Source organism: Dermacentor variabilis, chromosome 5 (genome assembly GCF_050947875.1).
Source record: "Dermacentor variabilis isolate Ectoservices chromosome 5, ASM5094787v1, whole genome shotgun sequence".
NCBI classification, from domain to species: Eukaryota; Metazoa; Arthropoda; class Arachnida; order Ixodida; family Ixodidae; genus Dermacentor; species Dermacentor variabilis.
This window is the reverse complement of record NC_134572.1, coordinates 115,819,003-115,842,305: the sequence shown is the minus strand read 5'-3', so window position 1 is coordinate 115,842,305 and position 23,303 is coordinate 115,819,003. Positions and strand designations below refer to the sequence as shown.

The 23,303-nt window shown below is 45.1% G+C and overlaps 1 long non-coding RNA gene across 2 annotated transcripts in view; it reads left to right on the top strand.

Moving 5' to 3' along the window:
- Positions 1 to 23,303, top strand: part of LOC142583083 (uncharacterized) — a 417,463-nt gene that overhangs the window by 368,606 nt on the left and 25,554 nt on the right. For both annotated transcript variants that reach the window (XR_012828538.1, XR_012828539.1), the window contains exon 3: positions 11,342 to 11,434. This is a non-coding gene — a long non-coding RNA (uncharacterized LOC142583083). The remainder of the gene's footprint in view (positions 1 to 11,341; positions 11,435 to 23,303) is intronic.

The window sequence follows — 23,303 nt, the reverse complement described above, 5'->3', positions numbered from 1 at the left end:
CTCCCCCTGTTAATCGTATAAGGAAACATCGGGTATTGGAACAAGTGCAAGAGAAGACCGCCGTTCATGCTTGACCATACATACAGTGCGAAAACGGAACTATAGACGAAAGAAGAGAGCGCGGGACGGCGCTTGATCAGCGTCGTCCTTTACTCTTTTTGTTTCAACCTGTTGTCGCTTTCACACTGTACTTTTCGCACGACCACTTCTGCCAGGATTCATAGTGACGTCATGTAAAAAGATGTGCGGAGCAGTAACTGGGTGTTTGCACAAAGTGGTGCTCTCGTACAGGTTGTTGAACGCGCAGTTTTCACAAGAGCACCTGTGCGGCGTTAACAAGAAGAAACTATATAAGGACCTTGTTGAAAACATGCTTCCAGCGCCTTTGCACCGTCTACCACAACGTGGAAGCACAGGACAGGATGCAGTAAAAAGAGTAAAGAAAATGTCAGCACCACCTTCAGTTAAAACCTTTTTTATTCAATTAAGCACCAACGCACTTTTCCCGTTAAGACCTGGCTCAGCGATAAAGGCTTCTTAATACCTTCAACAACCAATTTTTTTATGCGAGAAACCCGAAATAATAAAACACGTATTCCTAGACGGTCGGGACCCGATTTTTCCCTGGGACGTACTTCAGCGCACATTAAAGAAAGTTTCCCCTTGGCCCATATGGCATACAATTCTTGCCGGTAAATGCATCAAACGATATACCGTACGATCTAATTATGCTTTTGGACCTCCACGCTTTGTGGAAAACGAGAATGGAATTTGTGCAAGCAGACCCAGTTGTTCGTCCTGTTAGCAAACACTTCACTGAAAGTGGGGTATGTGTGAGGGAGGTGTGTATCGTGCGCTCTCTGATCCACCATAGTGGATTTCTGTACTTGATTTGACCTCAATGAAAAAATTTTTAACTCCGCGTTAGCCAAAGCGTAGCAGACACGGTTTATGCCTTGTAACCCACGACATTAAATGCCGAAGTCAACAACAAAGAAAAAGAACGCGTAGGGCTGCAAACCGGAAGTGCACCGGATTAATTTGTTCTTTCTCGTCCTTTCCTACTCCTCCCCTTATACGCAAATTAAGGTGTTCCTTTGTGCTAATGATGTATGTTAACTTCCTGCAAGATATCAGTTTTTTTTCTTATCACCCTGCTCTCTTTCTGTAAGACCACAGCGAACAAAAGATAGCGTTGTAATGCTACGTCATGAGCTCAACTATGGTCACATCACTCTGTACTCACGCGCTTTCTGATCTTTATTCTTGGATTTCATTAAACGTAGCAACAAGGAAAGCGACCCGTTGATCATGCGCGGAGATTTATCTCTGTCTCTTCTTTTCGTTCCTTTTGCTTTTTTTTTTTTGTCATGGGAGCGTTGCATGCATGCCGAGGCACTTAACGGGAGAAGTAGGAAAGCCCGCGTTGTCATTCCGGCTCACGAACTGGGCCATTCATCACCGATCACTGTCGTCTCGGGCCGACACGCGAACGGCACGCCTGAGAGCCTCCAGGACCGCGGCGGCTTAGGAACCCCGAACCCGTCGAGAAGTCGCAGGCCGCAGCCTCGGAACTTCCGAGAGATTGCCCAGGTGCGACGGGCTTTAGGAGCGCCGGAAGCCCTGGGCCGTGCAGCCGCATAGGAGTCAGCCCCACGACACAAAGGCCGGAAGGAAATCGGCCGCTCCTCTTTCTTTATCTCTGCACACTCCCCCGCCTCTGTGTCTCCAAAGACCACCCTGGGGCTCACAGGTATATATAAGACGGCTTGTCGTCTCTTGGTCACGGCGAAGCCTCTGTTGCCATGGAGACGTCTTCAAGGTGGGGTGCGGGGGGAGGGGGAGGAACCACTTTAGCGACCGGGGTCAGTCACCTCGGCTGAATAGCTTGCTTTCATCGGGTGCTTATGCGCTGTTGCTGTCTGTGCAGGCGCCGCTAAATTATGCCGCGGGAAACGTAGCTTGGAAGACACGCCGATATTGCTGGCTTTTAATAGTGACGCGATCGCCTTCGCTCTGTTTATTTTTCGCTGAAGATGCGGACAAACGTTGCTCGCGAGGATTATAACAGTCTGCATGCCAGAACAGAACGCAATGACCTGTAGCAGCCTCCTCAGTTTACCGCAAGTTCACTACGTCCTATCGTTCTTTCAGCTCTGTTTAAAACACCTGTATTCTTTCTCCTACTCCCCAGTCTGTCTTTTTCTTTTGTATCTATAACCAAGCAGTTTGGTTTTGACACGTGGCAACCACGAGTTTAACAGGGGCCATAACTAAAGAGAACATTCGGATGTTGAAACTCAGGGACAAAGAAAGCTTTCGCAAACCGCTTGGTAGAAGTAACTGTGTATGTCTCATATTTAACGTTGTTTTCGAGAGTTCCCATACACCCCAGTGAAGCAGCTTCACAGTAATTAGGTACTAAATAAATAAAAGAAATTAATTCCGGAGAGTGCGCCAGGACGTTTCATTCAAGAACATGTCCCCTATCCTTCGCTCGCACCATATGATCCATAGATATATCGCACCGTTTGCGTCCGCGCGTGGTAGAGTTACTCGACAAGGCATCTTTCAGGTTTTCTATATAAACACTTTTGCGCGTTTCCCGATCCCAAAGTGCATACACGTTCACGTAAAACATCTATCAAATATTGAGTGACAGATGCCTTGTCGTTGCTCAGTCGCTAAGCAAAGGTGCACTCAAATACGCTGTCGCTGAGTGGCCCTACCGGCACCCGAAGAGCATTGTCGCCGTTAGCTGCCACAAAGAGACAAGCTGGTAAGTGCATTATTTATCAAGTTGCACGGCCGACATGCTGTGTGCAGACCACGCACAGACGCTGAAGGACGGCGGCTACTTTTGTTGCAGGTGGGCGAAGCTGCAATGTTTACCACGTGTGACGGATGTCTGCACTTCAGGGGCCCAAGCCCATCATTCTGCTTGGCTATTTCATAAAATATTATGATGAAACCGTTATGGGCAGCTTATCTGTCGTCAAAGGCAGCACTCTGTCTATTTTGCTTCCCCCAACAGGCTTGCTGCGTGCTTGATGGTAGCGGTAGAGGGGCGCCGAATATCCTAACGCCACGGTGCCGCCCGGAGCCTTATCACTACACGACGTTAACCAACGGCATGAAACTTATAAGCCTGCCGCGGAACACAATAAGATATACTAGCGTTTGCGCTAATCAGCAATTCGGCCCACGTACGTTTGGTTCTTCCTTTGCTTTCTTTTTTACTTTTTGTTGTAAAGAGAGCAATGCAGACTATTATTTGTTGTCTGGTTAAGTGACAATGACGTCAGCGTCCACTAACGTACATTTAGCATAACGGAAAAAAAACTGCTGGCTCTCCCGTAATCGAGAGTAGATGTAAGCATGAAATGGCAACAGGCAGAGCATATTGGTTGGAGATGATACTAACCACAATGCTTAAAATGGGTGTGGCGCATGTTCGCAACTGCACACCCCACCACATCACACATCACCACTCGACACTGCTCACTGGTCCATATGGACGCACTAGTTTCTTGTCACAGACAGAACCTAATTGCAAGTATTGTCTCAGTCAAACAGCTATTCGCAGCGTGCCGGACGCTACTGGCTTGGACACGCCGCGGACCCCGTGGACCACTGGCGTTGAAAAGATCACCGGCAACTCTGTCTCAGCACCAAAAGATGACAGTAAAGTGTATAGGGCCCTGTGCCTGCCTTTTGAACCTTGCTATTGGAAATGACAAATAAAACATCAGCGTACTAGAAGTTGCAGCTTGAAAGATATTGTGAACAAACATTTGGAAGAACTCGGAAGAAATATTTTTGTAACTTGTTATGGGAAGTAACTAGCGTATGTAAGGCGGTCTTGACTAGTTACCCGGATGTTCTCGTTTTGTTCTCGCAACTTGGCCGGATGTTGCCCGGATAACGACTCTAGCTTTTGGCTCAAGGGCAATTGAAGGTCGCCGACAACGGCTTCTTTTTTTTTAAGCATTTCATGCTTAAAAAAAGACGGGAAGGGAGGAGATGGGGAAATCGGTGAGACGTCTTATTAACTGATTGTGTAAGCAGGTGATCTAACTCCCAATTTTAGCAGATGATACACCATCACACGTTCCTTGGGAGAGAGATAAAACTTTATTTTGATGGAGCATGGAGAGAGGTAAATCCCGGTGGTCAGTGGATCCTTCATTCCAGGGCCCCAGCGGCGATGACAGCACTTTCGGCTCTGGCGATCAGCTTTCGCTGATTCTTCATTGCCGAGCTGGTCAGCACCATCTCTAACTGCTCGTGCGTTGCGTTTCAGTCGGGGGCGCTATTAGGGATCTTTTGGCCGGGCCCATGGGGTATGGTATGGGGTTGCTCGCTCTGTACAGAAAGGACAAAGGGGTTGACAAAGGGTGGGGTACATCGCGTGGAGGAGCGTGAGGTGAGAATAGATACTGGTGTGGACTTGGCTCCAGGCTGTGGCTTCCGCTCTGGTGAGGGATGGGGGTGATGGCGGCATCGTTCTTGTCGAAAGGCGAGAGGGCTAAAATATTTCATAAGTGTGTAGTGCTTGTGGACTAGGGTCTTCTGGCGTCTCTTGCCGTGCCCGGTTGCAGTGACCTCGGGCTATCGTTTGTGCACGATGATTTTCGTTGGCGGCTTCGTGTCCCGGTGTCCAGATTATCGCAGTGCGGGGTCCAGATTATTGTGGTGCTTTGAGGCGGTCGAGGATATCGCATGCTACTTTATGCAGATGGCAATTCGCGTAGGCTCCACCTGCGGATTGACAATCAGTAAGAATATATATTTTCCCATCCTGTCTCGATGCCTTAGGAAGACATTAAAAAGAAATACATTGGCTCATCTTAGTGGGTGACTATGCCCCGAAGACTTTGCCGAGTTTTTACTGAGTTAGAATTACGAGCATAGGAAAATAGCCATTGAAAGACAATCTGGTGTGTATTCCAACGGTTTGAGTCGTGGAATTTCATATCCTTATCACCATATGGCTCATAACCATCTGCAGAGCTTTTCTTGCCGTTTGAAGCGTACCTCGTATTACGAGGGGTTACAAAGAAAAGATTTGGGGGAGAAGGTATGTTTTTGTGCATAATATTATTGAGTGAAATAAAGAACTTGGGGCTACATAATACGTGAATTGGTAGCAAACGTTGCCTTTGGAAAATATGGTTAAAGACAACCATTTACTGATTTAGAACTAATCATTCTCAGAGCTCTCTTTTTCATGTTTACTAAAGGCATGGGATACCCCATGTTGTTACACTCCAGCATTTCATACTGTAACTAATATGGGTTTGACAAAACGCAACATACAGCGTCATAAGTCACTTCCGAAGAAAAAGCGTATATAGACTTGATTAGGGTGTAAAAGCTGTACTCGAAGTCCTTGCACGCGTTCTGAATATATTCTCTTCATTGTAAACGTCGCTCAAATGTGACGCTCAATTATTAAAACAAACAGCCTCTAAGATTATACAATAATTTATTCTAATATTTATTGGACTGACGTCTACATTTTTACTCCTCAGACAAAAAAGTGCGTGTTTTGTCTTCTGAATGTTCAATGTTGACTTATTTGCATTAATACGTTTATTTGCAGACGACTGTATACTATATCAAGAAGTTAATAGCGTAATTGATCAGGTCCGCTTGAATTCTTCACTAGCCAAGGTAGAAGCGTGGTGTGCCACATGGCAAATGAATATTAATGCAAAGAAAACGGTTGCTATGTCAGTAACACGAAAACGCCACCCCTTAAAATTTTCTTACAGTTTCAGTGGTAACAATATATCTACGGTTAGTAGCTACAAATACTTAGGCCTCGTAATTTCATCCGACCTTAGATGGAACGATCACATATCTCATATTTCAAAAAAGGCAATGCGCCAGCTTGGGGACTTGAGAAGGTCGCTTCGACAGTCCACACAAGAAATCCGTCTTTTAGCGTGCAAAACGTATATTAGGCCAATTCTTGAGTACGCCTCGGTATATAGTGTGGGACCCGTACACCCTGAAGAACATTACTCCAATTGGAAAACATTCAAAGAAAAACTGCTAGATTCGTGTTTAACTGTTATAGCTGGCACGTATCTCTGACAGTTATTATTAACGAAATTAACCTGGAAACATTAAAACTAAGGCGATATAGGGACCGTCTGAAATACATGTATTTACTTTACCATGATATGCTGGGGACAGATAAGGATATGTATGTTACTTTAGTCACTAGGCGTGCAACACGATCTAATCATCAGAAGAAAAAGGAATTTTCTTGCAGAACAAACGTATTTAAAAACACAGTTTTTCTTCGGACGATAGATGAGCGGAACGCGCTTTCTGCGAGTACAGTGGAATGCCCGACCGTCCAGTCATTCTGCAACCAGCTGGATAGCATTTACCCTTGATGTTATATGTATATGTATGTATGAATGTACTTTTTCTTTTTCCTTTTTGATTTAAAATATACGGAAGTGCTATTTTCGCTTGCTTGTAATTAATATTTGTAGATTTCTTGCTGCTTTACCTACCGAGCACGCGCGATGTCTTTCAGCATACCAGTATGAATGCGACTCCTTGTTATGAATATCGCGTTGTTATCAATATGCTCTGTACAGCTTTCACGGTTCAGCGAATATCCGTATTTTAAAATATATTGAAATTTTGTGATGCTTTTTTTGTTGGAATGATCTGTACGGCTTGTGTGGATCAGGGAATATGTCTATTGCAATGTATTGAATTCTTGTTGTGATTTTTGCTGTTAATTTTTGTTTTGTTCATCTGTATATCGCACTGTCCACTCCTGCCCAAGGCCTAAGACTAATGCCGGCAGTATCCTGTAAATAAATAAATAAATTTCCAATGAACTAACGCGCAGCGTTTCATTATACGAGCAGTCATTGTATCAGTTGCCAGAGTGGACAGTGAGTCTGCAGTAAATATTAAAGGATGTTAAAGCATATGTCATGCAGTACAGCCTTTGAGCACTGTATAGTGTCAGAGCGTTGTGATTTTCCGCGAAATTTGCGCTGCTACATTTTGGATCACTTTCTCTTGCGGCCCATAGATGCCTTGTCTTCTTAACAATTGCGGAGCGTTGGTGGTATTGAAGCTGCAGTCCTCATGCTGAAATGTCATCCATGGCAGCACACAACGTGGGTCCCTCGTAGCACAATTCTGTAATTAGGTACGTAACTTTTATTCTATTCGATGCAAGCAGTGCATGATGCCACGAGCAACTGAATAGAGGATAGGTATCGCCTCAAGAGATAAATCAAACTAGAAAGAAAGGAAAGGGTGGGGGGAGGGTTAGGGGGCAAACGTGGGTTTATGATATTCATGATCAATCAAGAAAAAAAATGTGGGTGTGGGCAGAACGCCTAATGAGAGAGCATGGAAGCGACGGCATCTAATCATTGCAATAGGCTCTAAATGAAGAGAAAAGAAAAGTGACCAAGAGTAGCGTGACAAGATGAAGTAAATAGATTATGCCGGTCGAATTCGCAGAACAGAGGTAATTGGACATTTCTAGGAGAGGCATTGTCCTGCAGGGAAGAATTGACTAGGCCGTGATTATAATGACCCGACCACTACTCAGAGTATTTCACGGCCTGTAGAATGGAAGTAAAGCCCTATAGGACTCCTTACGAAACGCATCGCAAGTATTTCTTGTAAAATGTGAATGGCTACAATTATGTAATATTCGTATGACTGTGCTGGGTAAGGTTTTAATCGGTTGCACGTGCTAGCTATACCACTTTCGTCTAGTTCAGGTTCGCTAGATTGAACGAGAAAGGAGGTTATAGGTTAAGATTGAGGTGAGTGACGCAGTAACGACAAGTTTGGGATCGACTCCGTACATTGGTATGGCTAAAGAAGCGACGAAATAAGCAAGGATATTCAAAACCTTAACACAAGCAGTAAAACATAGCTCTTGAAGAGCAAGCTCACGGTCCTGTGATTCGTGAGATGCAGTCTTCTTTACAACATCATTGCAGGGGGGGGGGGGGGGGCGAGAGGGGGGGTCCGCGTGCACTATGGCCTGCTTGCCTGCGCAGAATTTATAACTGGAACACGAGACAGATCAATGTCTCGTCTCGCCAGTGTTGAGCAATGCTGCCTACCGACGTATCGTCTTGCTTCCAGAAGATGCTGACGTTGGAGGGATGTCTTTTATTCCTCCTGACAGCGGCAGCGCCGAGGGCTGCCATCGTTTATCTGCAGGCTGTTACACCACAGCGCCGACTCGGCCATTTTTATCTCCTAGCGCCGCCGGGAGACTGTTAACGCGAGTGAAGGTGTCCGTTCCCCTGCATCAACATGCATATTGGTATAATGAATCGGTCATTAGTTTGCCCGAACGGGCCTTCTTGCTAAAGGTGGGGCGAGACTCTGTTTGGTTCGAAATGTCAATATTATTTTTTATTTTGTCTTCTTTTGATAGCACCATGTCTTCAGCTTTCATAAAATATATTACACTAGGGTAGCGACTTCTCACATATTTATTTCATTGTAGTTGCCGCTTCGACCGGCGAGTGGGTTTGCCTCGTCGTGGGACATTCGATTTCGTACAAAGCTACCATCACATAAAAATAAATTGTGTTGAACACAAGTTTTGGCTTTAGTTTTGGTTTTGCTACTTTCATTTTCTATGTAGTGCCTCTTACAGTCACCGGGAGGGGGGTCTCTGTAGCTCTCGAGCGCTCCGGCACCATTTCTTTCTTTTGTTTTAATAGTGGCGTGCGCTCTTCGAGGAGTACTCCGAGTCGGTCAAAAAGCAATTTCGTGCCCCCCCCCCCCCTTTTTCTTTTTTGGTGTTACTGATACGGGAGAACGCAAAGACTGACGCGAGAACACAATTTTTTATGGCAGCCCTTACAATTCAAGCACGCCAAGTTACCTGAGGCTCGCTCCTGGGCATTTCTGTGCTTCCGTGCGCGCACAATCGACGGTCTCGCGGTGGGTAAAAAAAAAATTAAAGATGGCGACGTCAAGTTAATATTTAAAGCAAAATAGCGAAGACCGGACCACAGAAACAGAGAGAAATGCTCCAGTAATGCTCACTACAGAAAATACTGTTCTCCTGCCTTGGATGTTTTGATATATCTAGCAGTGTGACGCCACATTACTTGCATTATATTCTCGTAACCTGATCTTAGGACACTTTTGTACCTTTTTTTTCTAATAACCTGCTCGGGAATGAATGTTGGGACCTTTGAGTTAATGTCTCCTACAAATGTGAAATTAAAATGATTGTGCGCATGCTAGTGGTAATTTAGTAAACAAATGAAAGGCATGTTATTGTGGATGTCGCACTATAAAAAAAGAAACATTCGGCCTTAAAATTTTATGTACTTAAATCGTTCTCGTTTCAGTTACGTAGCGCACAATTTTTCTTCCTTCTGCAAAATTTGAAAGCTGTGCGACTAATATTTTGGACAAGGTGAAAGGTACATTTGTAAAGAGATAAACATTGATAAGAGACAACTAAAATATGTTTTCTTCTTTAAGATATTGAACTGTGTAAAGACAGCCTAGCTCAAAACTGATGCCAATAGAAGGAACTTAAAAAAAGCACAACCATGCACATGGCTTCTCTAATTGCAATTCTTTCATACCACTTTTCAAAGTCTCGCCTCACATTAATGCCGACGACATCTCGGAGAAAAAGGCGCGATATTTTTTTTGCTCACAGAGACAGTTACTACTATTACTAGTACAATTAGTGCAATTAGTACAATTACTAGAAACAAGCTCGAGGACTCAAGATTGCGCATACGAATCGCACAAAAAATATTTCATCCCGGGGTCAGTACCCCGGTATGATTATCAGGCACGCCGTACTGGGGGACTCCGTATTAATTTTGACCACCTGGGGTTCCCTAATGTGCACCCAGTGCACAACACATGGAAGGGCTTGCATTTCAATCAGCAGAGCAAGCCGCAGCCATTACGCAACGATGACGAGTACGTCGCTGCAGTGGTATTCAGATGCGACAAATCGTGTAGACTGCTTTGCTTCGAGGACTCAAAGGAAGTTCTTAGTCGAAGATCAATCTTTCCAATTTTTCTTTCTTGATGACACGTTGAATAACTCGGAGCTTACCGTGTGTGTGCATGTGCATGTGTGGGGGCGTGCGTGCGTGCGTGCGTGTGCGTCTGTGTGTTTTTGTGCGCGCGTTTACACCTGACCTTTACAAATTACAAGTAGTCTACCCAGAACACTACCTAAGGTATGCCCTATTGTTTCAACTTAGAGCGTCTGTAAAAGAAAGTATTCACAGAAATATGGAGGTGGACGCTTGGGGAACGCAATAAATTTGGCAAACAAAGAAAGCCTCAGTTTTGAACCATGCATCTTTTCTTCGTCAAGGCAAAGAGTTCTACTTTCCTTGGCAGCGTTTATATATCACACTCGCCCAGAAATACGGAGAATGAATGCGTACGAAGAAGTGCTAGGATATAGAAAACAGTTAGCCTGAGAAAGACAGATACCTTTTGTCTAAATGTAGTTCCAGGCTGAGGCCCACTGTTCGGTCACATTTAGAATTCCTATGGACTTTTTGTCGAATGTTTTTTTTTTTCATCAGCTTGTCTTATAAAAATACATAAAATGCCGCTAAATAACCGTCTATGTGATGCCTGTAACGGCTATTATAATCTCCACATACATCTAATGACCGCAAAGGAAAGTCGCCAGCAAGTCGATTGCTCTTAGCAACCCAACGGGTTGCTTGCAGAAAGTGTGCGAATATATGTATACGACGAACCCGCCGTGGTTGCTCAGTGGCTATGGTGTTAGGCTGCTGAGCACGAGGACGCGGGATCGAATTCCGGCCACGCCGGCCGCATTTCGATGGGGGCGGAATGCGAAAACACTCGTGTACTTAGATTTAGGTGCACGTTAAAGAACCCCAGGTGGTCGAAATTTCCGGAGTCCTCCACTACGGCGTGCCTCATAATCAGAAAGTGGTTTTGGCACGTAAAATCCGGTAATTTAATATGTACACGATGTGCGTAAGGCCGTATGCGCACACCAGGTCGTGCATAGATAATCTATAAACTTCACAGAATATGCATCTCTAGGCATTTCTAAACCTGTCTAAATACATATTTGCGGTGTAGCTATGCTTGATTGAGAGAGAGGCACTTCCTCTGGACACGAATACTTTGACCGAGCGACGTAACGCTGTAAACCACGAGGGGTGCAGGATACTGAAATTTGGCACTCTGTGCGTGTATACGTCGTCCTTGTATATGGGTCCGTGTGCTCTAATTGAGCGTGCAAAATCCCCAGTGAAACGTCATGAGTTGAAAAGTTCCACTGTACATTGTGCAGGGCTCACTGGAGTTTTGAGGAGGCGAACTGGCGGACGCACGAGTGCGAGTGAAGTCTACTCGTGTTACCTCCGGCGGTCTCCAATATAACAAGGTGAGCACTGCGAACACAAAGCTAACTTGCTCGTCTATGGTCTGTGAAAACGAAGGCGCGATTAAAAATTATACGTGCGGACTTCCGTTCAACATTGGCTGAAACTCTTGAAATCATCTCAGCTTGAGCTGTTTCTTTTTTCGCTTATTAGACGCTATAGAGCTTAGCGAAAAATGGCCCGAATTTTCAGTGGGCGTTAGCTTAAACCGAAGGCAGTAGTTTATTTTGTCATTTGATCATATATATCATTGAACTCAGATTTCGAAGCAGTAGGACGAGATGGCGCTATGGTCCGAGGGAGGTACCAAATGTATGTCGAGCGCGCAAAAGAAAAGTCGCCGCTATCACGACGAAAATATTTGCACGACAAAACGAATGAATGGCTGCGGCGACAATTGAGCGTGGCCTGCCGCATACCGCAACAATCAAGCCACATTTCCTCTGAATCGCGCGTTCCCGTTCTTTATTCATTTCAGTCGCAAACAAGCAGCTCACTCCAAGACAGATGACGCTCGCGTTGGCGCCGCACCCTAAGGCACCGCAACAATTCCGCAATTTCCTCGACGAGGAAACTGAATCTGGAGTCCCGAGGAACGTCGACGCTATTGCATTGGGTAAGGAGAAAGACGGAGCCGCGAATCCCGCCAGGCTACGGCTACGGCTTGGGCTCCACTCTGGGACTCCGACTATAATCTCGAGCGAACAGCGAGCGGCAGTGCAATTAGGCAGCGCGAAATGAGTTCCACTTCTGGGCCAGCGCTCGTATCGTCAGCCGCGAAGATGAAAAAAAAAATTTATAAAAAAAAAATTAATGACGGGACGTCTACTCAACACGGCGCGCTGCTCGAACTAATGAGGCGGCGCGGCGTCGCCTTTTGAGGCCCGCATTGGAAGCGTGCGGGCGCTGGAGCGCACGCGAGGATAATCAGTAGCTTGCCGCTCGCGTCCGCGAGCGACGGGCCTCAAGGATGGAGCGTCCGTTCGGGCTTGACGCCGGCGTCTCAACACTTCGGTTTTCGATCAGTGCCGCTCGCTGCACGCGGGCAGTTTGCGGGGCTCGGAAACTTGGTGCGCGATGACCAGTTTGCATGGGCGGCCGGAAAGCCGCCCATTACGTGTACACGCAACCGGGCTTCGGGCGGCAGTCGATAATTAATAGCAGGCCGCTTCCCTCGGACCCCGGTAGATTTAGAGCGCGCGGTTCGCCGGAGCTATATGGCTGCGGCTTACCGCGCGTTGGACGCGCGGGTGCAGCGGGGCAGCGCTGACGTGCAGCCCGCGCGCACAGCTTATGAGCGGCTACCGCTGTTTTTTTTTTTCAGATTGCCGGCCTCTCGCGGTTGCCGAAGTAAACTGAGTGTCGCCATATTGCAGTGGTAACGCGGATGCTTTTTTTTTTTATCTACACTGTTTGACTTTGGGCCCTGGTGAAATAAACAAATTCACCTGCGAGAATATAAAGAACGATATGCGCAAGAGTATGTAAGACGCTGCAATATGTGCCAGTCGGTTCACTCATATCACTCGGATAGAACCTTAGAAGTTGTGCGCGGAGGTGTCTAAGGGCTAAAGAACGTTCTGGCGCGCACAAAACGCAGCCATTTGCAGCGGAAGTACACCATGCGAAGGCACGCGCTAACATTGTTGTCGCCTTTTCTTTTTCTTTTACAATAAGATGTTCTGTAAGTTTTAGGCTGCGATGCCTGACAGTGGGCCTGCATTCATAAACAAGAAGGTTCCGTCGTGGACTCACAGTCCTTGAATCACGCCGGAACACTGGGCTCTGTAGCGCCGGAAGGAAAAGGAGCAATGAGGCACTGATCCGAGATGTAAAGTAATTTATTCCAACGTACCCTGCCTTCGAAGGTGACTGAGAATAATAAGCGGCATAGAATGCAAAATTTTCGCTAAAGTCCGCTGCTGTGAGAAGGGTGGCCAACATAGACACCCACCATCTGATCTGAGCGTACAGTGGCCACCAAAGCTGAATTCAGTGAATCATTAAAACTGAAGGTGTTGTTTCGAACATTCTTAGAAAACAGTGGTAAGAGACACAGTGTGAAAAAAAATATCGGAACAAATATATAAAATTTGTCTGTAATATGGTTACTATTCTTGCAGTCGTCAATATTTCCCCGAATGCCTTGCGCAAGCCGCGTGTTGTAATAACCTATATTCGATCGTACCAGCACAATAAAGACAAAATCGGAGGGGTCATTTGTGATAACTCTGTACACTGCAAAAAGCAAATAGCACTGGTTTAGCTCTTACGAAATTTCTAGAGGCCAGGAATTCATAGTTAATGACATTTAATGCACTGGCTCGACGCACGAAGCGTCATATTCAATTATGCGTTACATATCAAAACAATGTGCGCATATTTTTTTTCTTTAGCTTCTATGCTCTTATCCATATATTCTATTGACGTGCACGTCAGTTACGCATATTTCTCTCGGTTCATCGCCTTTATCGCCGGGTAACAAATGACCGTTGTGTCGGCGTCACCGAACATGTTGCTGCGTCACGCTTTCGTGAACTAACGTCCCGTGAACGTCGGTGCCTCTAAATGCTGACGTCATAGGTCTCTCTTCCTTCGTTATTTTATGCTCATATATTTTGTGGCAGGAGCAGTGAATGGTGACATTCATCGCTGTCGCTTTTTAGTTACCAGTAATAAAAAAAGTTAGGGTGACACTAACTATGAAATACTTAAGTTACTTTACATGTGTCCGTTGGAAACATTACATTCGCAGTGGACTTTCTGTTTGAGCAGGCAGGATTCAAGTCCTTCGTGTTGCTTTTAAAGGCGCGAGACAAATACCATAATTAAGTGATTTCATTCATACGCTCCTTTGGCATGTTGAACTGACATAAAACGGTTTTTGGATAGCGCGAGCTCCTTGCCCCATGCATGGTTTCGAGGGGTCACGGTCGTGTGCATTCAGACAACATGCGTAAATGATATCCTATAGGCCCGGATCATGGCCGCTCATTACGCATCACATCTCTCAATCTCTCAATAACCTATGTTAGAGGTCTTAACGACCCCTTGCACCATATTGACACATTGTATAGGTTCCGTAACAATTTAATTTAAAACCAACAGTTGATAATGGGCAGCGCAGAAACATTTTAGGACAACATGTTAGGCACATTATTCGTAGCGCTATGTACGGTGTCAATCTGTTGTGCTTCATACTGCAGGCCAGTTTAAGTCCGGTAGAAGCGGCGTACATAACCAGGAACTTTTCCATCTTGCATACCTCTCAATGACTGGAATATTTGTCACAATCATATAACGACGAAAACTACAGAATCTGTGGAGAAAGAAATATATAGCTGGGGAATCAGGTTTAGAAGGTGGAAGCCTGTGCTTCCTGATAGTGCATAGCATTTCTTTATGGGCTAAGGCGATATGAGTAATGAAAATTACTCAAGACAGATGTCTGATGGGCATTACAGATTGGAGAAGCGGTACGAACATCTGTGCGAGAGAAAAAAGTGGTTTTACTACGTTGTGTAACCGTTATCTATGTCCTAAGAAAACCACGATGACGTCCCAGTGACAGAATTCACCGCCTACATTTGAGATACTTTCTGTAAACTGACATCATTAATTTCAACCACTGTGACCAGACACTGCTTTTAGCTGTAGCCTGTTTCATTTTACATGAAATTGATTATAGCGGGCGCTGGGAATATCCCCTTGCTAACTGTGCAAAGGGCATTCCGCGAAACTTTTGTGTTAAAGCCCACACAAACGAGAAATTCTCCGAAACTTCACCGTCATAAGAACCTGGAAGGGCTTGCTTCGCCAAAAATGCGCAGGGCAACGTAAAGCAAGAAGCATTGCTCTAATTCCTGACTTTCCACTTTTCTGTGCCGTATCTAGTTTCCAATGATGCGTGTTGACTCAACTTCCAGCAACAAAGTGCAAAATAGATCAGCTACAATGTTGACCTTCCTAAAAGTTTTCCTCAAGCAAACACCATCACTGCCACCACCACCACCAACATTTTTCGGGTCACAGAAATATATGTTGATTTCTCCTGGTAGAGTGACGCTTCTCGCAGAAAAAGAAAGAGAAAAAAAAAGGGTTTGCAAGAAAATGCTTACACTGAGCTGCCTTTCACGGAGTGGGCTGGAACAGGAAAAGATCTCTTAACTAAGAACTCAGAAAAGAGACAACAAAGCTGACGCTTTTGTCCTGCCGATGTTGCGGGAATCCATCTCATACGAGTGTCGCAAATGCAGCTCACGTTCCTCGCTTATTGCGTCACGTCCTTTCCTAATCTCGTTAAACCATACGCCCACCGGGCTTTGAAGGTACACAATAGCTATGCCTGCGCAAAGGTGACGCCTTTCATCTGAGCTGAGCCGTGAGAAGTGAAACTTACTACGCTAGTATTCAGAAGTAAAAGATGGCGCCCACTGTGTCGAGTCACGCGAAAAACCACAGGTAGCTTCTTGCCTTCTAAGGAAGTGTTTTAGGCAGGCCCGCACGGTTACTCAGTGGCGGTGGTGTTGCACTTCTGAGCCCGATGTTGCGGATTTGATTCCCAGCCCCTGCTTTCAAATTTTGAAGTGGGCTGAATGCTTAGACTTGCTTAGATTTAGAATGGTTGTTTAGATTTAGGCGTACGTTAAAGAATTCGAGGTGATCAGAGTTAGTCCGGAGCTAAAGGGAGTTAAAGCTGAAGTGCGATAGTGTGCGTACCAGCGACGATCATATTAGAATTCAATCGTCTTTTGCTGCCGCGGCGTGCTATGGATTTTCGCTGCCACAGACAAAGGGAGCCAAACCTTTCGGCAGCAAGCCACCTTGAAAGGAAAAAAAAAGCAAGTCGCTTGTTTCACCCAAAGAGAAATAGCTGGTGCAATGCTTCAAGAAGCTGCAATGTTACGCTCTGTACCGGTGCCAGTAATATGCACGGACCATCTAAGCACCCATATATGCCCTCGAAAGAAAGAAAAACGTGCAAAGATAAAAAATAATAATAACAATGCAGATGAGCTGCGGGATCAGAAACAAAAAAAAAGGAAACAGAAGGCGGGCGCATCAAGTTATAATTCTTTCAGCAAATTGAGCATTATGCCCGGTCCTTTAGAAACCCAATTTTTTGAATTATCCACAACTTTTTTTTCTTTTTCTGTAAGTCATTTCTGAACGATAAGCTAGCTCTACGACATTTCTGGCGGGAGCTGCCTGCGCCCTTTGGAAAAGTCAGAGTATATCTGTGTTTTATGTTGATTTGTTTTTCGGCACCGAAGGGGAACCTGATCCATTTCGCATGCATAGGCTCATCTCTTCTCTCCGCTTTTGGCTTCTTTCTGTAGAAAATGTGCCATGTGCGTCCAGGCTCGGACGCAATTATTGTACTTTGCCTCCAAGTGCGCTCCTTTTATAGGCTGTCTTCCGTTATTTTATGTATTGTGCGAATAGTTAGGTAGAATGGTTGGACGGTCTTTCGGGATAGAATGATAATTTCACGAGATTGTGAGACGCGCATGATGAGGAAATCTTATATAAGCAATAATATTTCCTCATATAAATTTATTGCTCATAATATTGCTTTATTGTTTATATTTTAATACTGCCCTATGAGCAATTTTATTGAAAGCTGGAAAAAGCCGCGGTTTCGGTACCTCTCGAATGTCCATAGAGTGTCAACGCATGGTTTATATATAGACAATTGGGAAACAATAGAAGTTATAGATGCAAATGGCTTTGACGCAGTCACCATAACGTTAACCTTGAATAGGCGCGTGGAGAAGTAGTCAAGTACCGAGAGGCTCTTGAAAACAATATTAAAAATATTGCAGGTACTGCGGAAAGTATGAGGAGATAACACGACGCTCAATTCAAGATAACAGAAAAATTATGCGAGAATCGAATGAGTTTCTTTTGATCAAATCACACAAGAAAGAAAGATGTCGGCACCGCCAGTTCAGAAGATGCGGGCTCAAGTAGAGCGGCTCTTGTCAGACCTACATAAAGCTAAATATGTTGCAAGCAGGCATCAGAAGCACATTCTAGGTGGCCAGGAACTGGCGAGGACTTGGCAGGCGTAGTTCAGCCTCTTTGTCGCTAGGATAATGATTTGAAAGCCTTAGATGCGAGGTACTTAGGCGTGATAACGCGCTGAATATCAGTTAATTATTCGGTTAAATAACAGTTAAAGTAAATGCATGAATATTCGTGAAATATTTGTGCAGCATATCTGGTCCATTCATTCAAATAAAGCAGCGCAGTGTGTCTGAGCACCTCGTCTATAAGGCAGTTTTATTGCTATAAATGTCTAAGAGCACTATCTTTCCGCCGGCTTGACTGGACGTAAATGGTAAAGAATTCTCCGGTAGCCAGCAGCCCGAGCTCATGTACCCTACGTACCAGATCTTTAGTGCAGCAAAATTGTAGGCTGCTGGTTTCGCAACGTCCTATGTAATAATGGCACAAATGTTCCGGCTAAAATATTTAATTCGCTAAATGGTTTCTGTGTCGTCAGCATGCATGCAGTGTTCCATTTATCAGTTTTGTATCGTTTGTATTACTTTTGTATCAATTTCGCGGTGTTGAATAAAAACACACTCTCCTTGTCCTAGTTAACCGTTTCTTTATCATTTTGTTGTTGTGTGACTTCATGTCACAAATACAGTGCGTTGTTTCAGTTGCACGAAATTTTGTAAAAAGGTGAATTTTGTGAGGTTATTTTCCGAAATTCTATCAGGATATGTGTCTTTGTGACCGCTAGGAACTCGGTATCATGCAATATATGGCAGATAACTAATAATGATATCTTTAATAACTCTTTAATTAGCAATTATAGAGGAAATGTTGCAATTCGGAAATGGAGGACCCAAAGTCATATTATTTTAGCTGAACAAAAACTTCTTAGTTCAACAAGATTGTCTTGGGTGCCAGAGCCTGCAGTACTTTGGTAGAGTGGGGGGCCCAGTATGGCAGTACAAAAAAAAATGAAATAGTACACCAGTGACATCGATATCCTCATCCTCTCTATGGCGAGTGCAGGCCAACAGTAGCGCAAGTTTCTGCTGGCACGGGCTTCATCGCGGCCTTTTCGTTTTTTTTTTTTCCATGTTGACGCCAGGAATCGACGCGAAGCGTGCTCTATTCCGTTCCCAATCTTGTGGTGTTGCCGCAGCTCGGGTAATCACGTTTGTCAACAGCGGCAAATTAAAAAAAATCTTTATGGATCAGAATGAAGAGAACTCGTAATTGTCATAGCCTTGGCACCCACGCAGCAAGGAAGCAGGTGTCGTTTTCTGATAAGGTGGGGAGATCAGCGTCACTGACACGGCTACTTAATTTTCGTTTGGGTTCAGGGCTGCCCACAGCCCATATAATGCATGCCGTAGTACCTACAACAATTTTTGTGACGTTGTTGGTCAACCCATGACTGTCGGACTTCAATTTCGCAAATGAAATATTGCCTCTAAAATCGCTAATTAAAACATTGTTAAAAACTTTGAAGGCCCATTCCATTCTGTGAAGGTGAATTGCCAGCGGAACTGTTACCATCCACTTAACCAATTCTAGTGTAAGCAATGAAAGGAGTATGCCGTAAAATGCAGTGATACCCTGATCGACATGAAAAAGATCCGCGGTACAACCAGCCGTTCTTCGACAACGTTCAGCGGGGGCAGATGCGGCGGAATCGGAGGGCACGAGTATCCGCGAGTCTTCGAAAGGAGAGGCAGTTTATCTTCGAGTAGAGAATCCTTGCAGATTCACCAGCACCGCACGCGTGCTACGAGAAGAACAGGAACAAGTGCCGGTTCGGCGCGCCCTACATGCCGAGCGAGAAGACCACGATCGTGACACCGTACTCTCGCCGCGATCCATCACGCACGGTGACACCATGCCGCGCGTGCGCTACATGTGTTTTCTGCGCTAAATCGTCCATTTCCAGAAAGCCGAGTTTTCTGTGGACTGCCACGAAAGAATCGCCGGTTGGTAGGGGTAAACAGCTTCGCTGAAAAATATTTTTGTTACTTGTATTCATATTTTCCACGGCGCTGCATTTGTATTGGCTGCGAAGCCTTACAGTCTGACAGCAGATGTGCAAATGTGCTTATCAAAAGTTATCACTGCAGCATTCTGTGTTATTTGGTGCAGAAAATAAGATAGCGTGTTGCACTATGCTGCACGATTGTATAGTTATATGAAAACAGTTCTGCAGGAGTGAACGCCGGCTGTGCAGTCATTTCCATTCTAGCAGCACGACGTGTTGGTTTTTTCTTTCCTTCTTCTTTTCTTCCTTGCCAAAGTCATCTCGAGGACGCTGGAGGCAAACTCGCACACAGGCGACCTTTCAGACTCGATTCTTGTCACGTCGGTTATTTCTTCGTGTGTCGTCCATCCTAACGTCTTTCTTCGTTTTCAGACTCATTACTGCGGACATAGTTTCGGTAATGAGCCCCTTGTATTGTCCCACCTACGCTTCAATGCCACGTGTGGCTGTCGTCTCCGAGATAACGGTTTCTAATTGTGGCGCACAAAACGGGATTTGTTAGAGCAATTTTTAGGTGTTTTGCGCATCCTTCGTCGAGCACTGCTTCAAGTGGCAACGTGGTTCACAGGATGATCAATATAGTGAATGACCAGTGAGCCCCAGTAAATGCACAGTGAGAATCGGGAAGTAACATTTATTGCTTTTAGTGGTGTGAAAGTCTTAGTCCGAGCCTCTTTTAATGGGTTGGAATGATGGGTTGATGGGTAATGATGGGAATAATGGGTTGGAATGAGTAACCATAAGGGGCCCTAAATGTCCTAAATATACATAAAGGTGCTTAAAGGGACACTAAACAGGAAAATAATTTTAGCAGTATTAGTAACACATTCTTTTACAACGCCGAAAAATGTCGCAGTTTCGTCCAAAAGTCGAAGCACTGACAGCGATAGCGAGGTATTCGACCATTACGTGAACTGAAAGCCGTAGTTTTATGGGTAGTGTAAATTGCAGTAAACATTCGCTTCTTAACTAAAGACGCCGGGTGTCACTCACATAGGGGCGCACGGGAACAGACCTGACTCGATGACTGCGATGCCTTCAAAGTCACGCCGCTGGCGTGATCAGGAGCGCCAGCCTCGGGTAGCACGCGTGCCTGTTTCAAAACGAACGTTCCGTACTGCCCCTGCGTTTAACATTTAAAATGAGCCCTGCCTTCAGAATTGAGCAGATCGCGTTACCTCCAATCGTGGCCGCGTGGGAACGCGGCGCACAACAAGCCACCGGCCCTATCCCATTTAGCGGCTGGCTCTCGCGTCCTCGGCCTTTGCCCTGTCTGTCACCTGCAGCAGACCCTGTGACTTCCACCAGATCGCACGCCAGAAGTCATCAAGCAGAAAGTGACAGAAACAGAGACAGTGAATCGGATGCAAAGAATGGAAACAAAAAAGACAATGGAGAGAGAGAGAGAGCGTCAAATTTTATGATGCCGGTTATCACGCGGTCAGACGCAGCCTCCCTGCGCCTAGCAGACGGCCGAAGATCCCCTGGACCTCTGCGGCTGACTCGGCTAGCTCGACCGCCCAGACCTGGTCTCGCAGGTCTGAGCTGAGCAGCAGTATCCCAGTGCTGCCGCTTTTGAATTTTGAGGTTTTGAATTTTGCCTCGAAAGCGGCAGCCTTCGAGCATGCCAATAGAATACGTGGCAGATCCGCCCTACTCTTACGCAATTTACATTGATCGTTATGTTGCCCTGGATAGAATCTGCTGCAAGCTATTGGGTTAGGATACATGTTTGTGAAAACACCATGGAGATTTACAAGAATGAGAAAAAATCAATTAGAAGAGATGATTTGTACGATAACACAAAGGGTAGTGCCTTGCTATTCGAGGCTGGAGCTGGTTGACTAAGGACAAGAATATACCGGAGCGAATATTCGCAACAAGATGAGGCATGTGCATGCTGCGACAAAAATCCAGAGACCACTCAGCACATCCTAAGAGAACGCGAAGGGATTCACTCAGTCAGACCCGTACGTAACGTACACCTTCCAGAAGCGCTTAGATTTAAAGTTGACGGAAGCATCAGCCGATCAGCAGTCGAGATAAACAAGAGGAATTTGGAGCAGTGGTGGGGAAAAAGCAAGGAAGAGGTTGATACGGCCGTATCCGTTACAGGCATAGGTAGCGGTACAAAGTAGGGGAAGAAGTTTCGAGGAAGAGAGAAGGGTATTAAGGAAATGTATACAAAGATGCTAGAATGAAAAACGACTATTATTATTATTATTATTTGTTTTGAAAACGTATATACATTTAACAGGAAACAACGTATTCCTTCGCGTTATAGCGTGGGGTCAGTAAATACATGTTGCCAAATAGTTCTTTCTTTTTCGTTCAGTGTTATTTTCTCGTTATTCAACTTGAACCTCCACATTAGGTTACGAAGATATCGTGTTATCGTTCCTGATTTGCACAGCCCTCTGCAGTCTCTCTTTGAGCTTACTTTGTTTCTGAAGATGTTGTGTTATCGTTACTGCTTTGCGCAGCCCTCTGTGTCCCTCATTCCATGCTTACTTTGTTTTAGTACACTATGTGTGAATGTAGCGTAGCTTTGGCTATATATTTTACTGTGAATATCGGCCTTTTCACTCCGCCTTGTTCTTCATTTGTAGCCGTCGACTCAAGCTCCTTGTGCGCCCATAATGTATACAAGGCTACATGCAGACACGCGTCACAATTTACTACAAAAAAAGTTATTGGTTCACTGAGAAAGAAAGAGATGAGTGAAGCATTATTCATCTAAGGCTTTCTTCAATGCGAAAGAGGGACTTGTATTTTGCGATGATTATTAGGCATCGAGAATTGAACATCAACGAAGGAAACAAAGCGCTGTACCATCCTTGATCCTCTCTAGGTTCTTTACGAATGGAGACGAGCGAACTCGAGAGTCTCGTCAAAAATATATTTGCCGAACGTAGTAAATGTATCCTCTAGTAAGCCTTAACTAGGCCCAGAACAATTTCTTCTTGAGTTAGTACAGGGATACAAAACAGAAGCACAAGTCTGCAGCACGCGACGCGTTTCCGTGTCTCGTCGCTAATGAATTAGTCAGCCAGACCCGACGGGCAAGTAAGCCAGCCTCCATTCCGACAGAGTCGAGTAGACGAAGGACCTCAAAGTAATGACTTCCGCCTTTCACTCTTTCGGTTTCACGTTACCTTTTCACGGTGTCGCCTGCACCATCTCGCTGGTAGCTATACCCTCTGTAGTGTTCAATTACATTGTGCTGTCCACGGGTCTCTGGGCATAGAGAGGACGTAATGACAATAGCATTGTAATACTAGCGAGTTGGGTAGGACGACGACGTGGAACGGTGCTTTCCCGCTAGTTCGACTTATCCCCAACAATCCTTTCTCGTTACCCGGTACTCCCTTGTGGTCGTCCTTCGAAGTGAAGAACAAGAACAAACAAATGGAACAGTTGTTCGCACTGTTTTGTTTCTCCCATCCCCCTTTTGGTAGCATATAAAAACAAGTTATATATATATATATTCTTTAGCAGTTTTAATTTTTAGCTTCTCGGAATCCATTGTATATCGTATGTACTTTTTCACTATTTTCGCTGTATACGGCTTCGGCTTTCTCATCTTCAGCTCTTGCGTACCATTTTTTACGAACATGCGTACGTCCCCTGAAGAGGAGAATGTTAACGAGCGCTGCTTCCGACAGTGTTGCGAAAAATCCCGCGTGCCAGAAGACGTTAGAAGTAGGTAGTCACCTGACACCCCTTCTCATGCCATTACGCCACCGTATTGCTTCTTTTTTTTTTCGACCATCTCGCTAGCAGGTAAACCACAGCGCATGAGGTGCCCGCACACATGCTGAAAGGACAAACAAAGA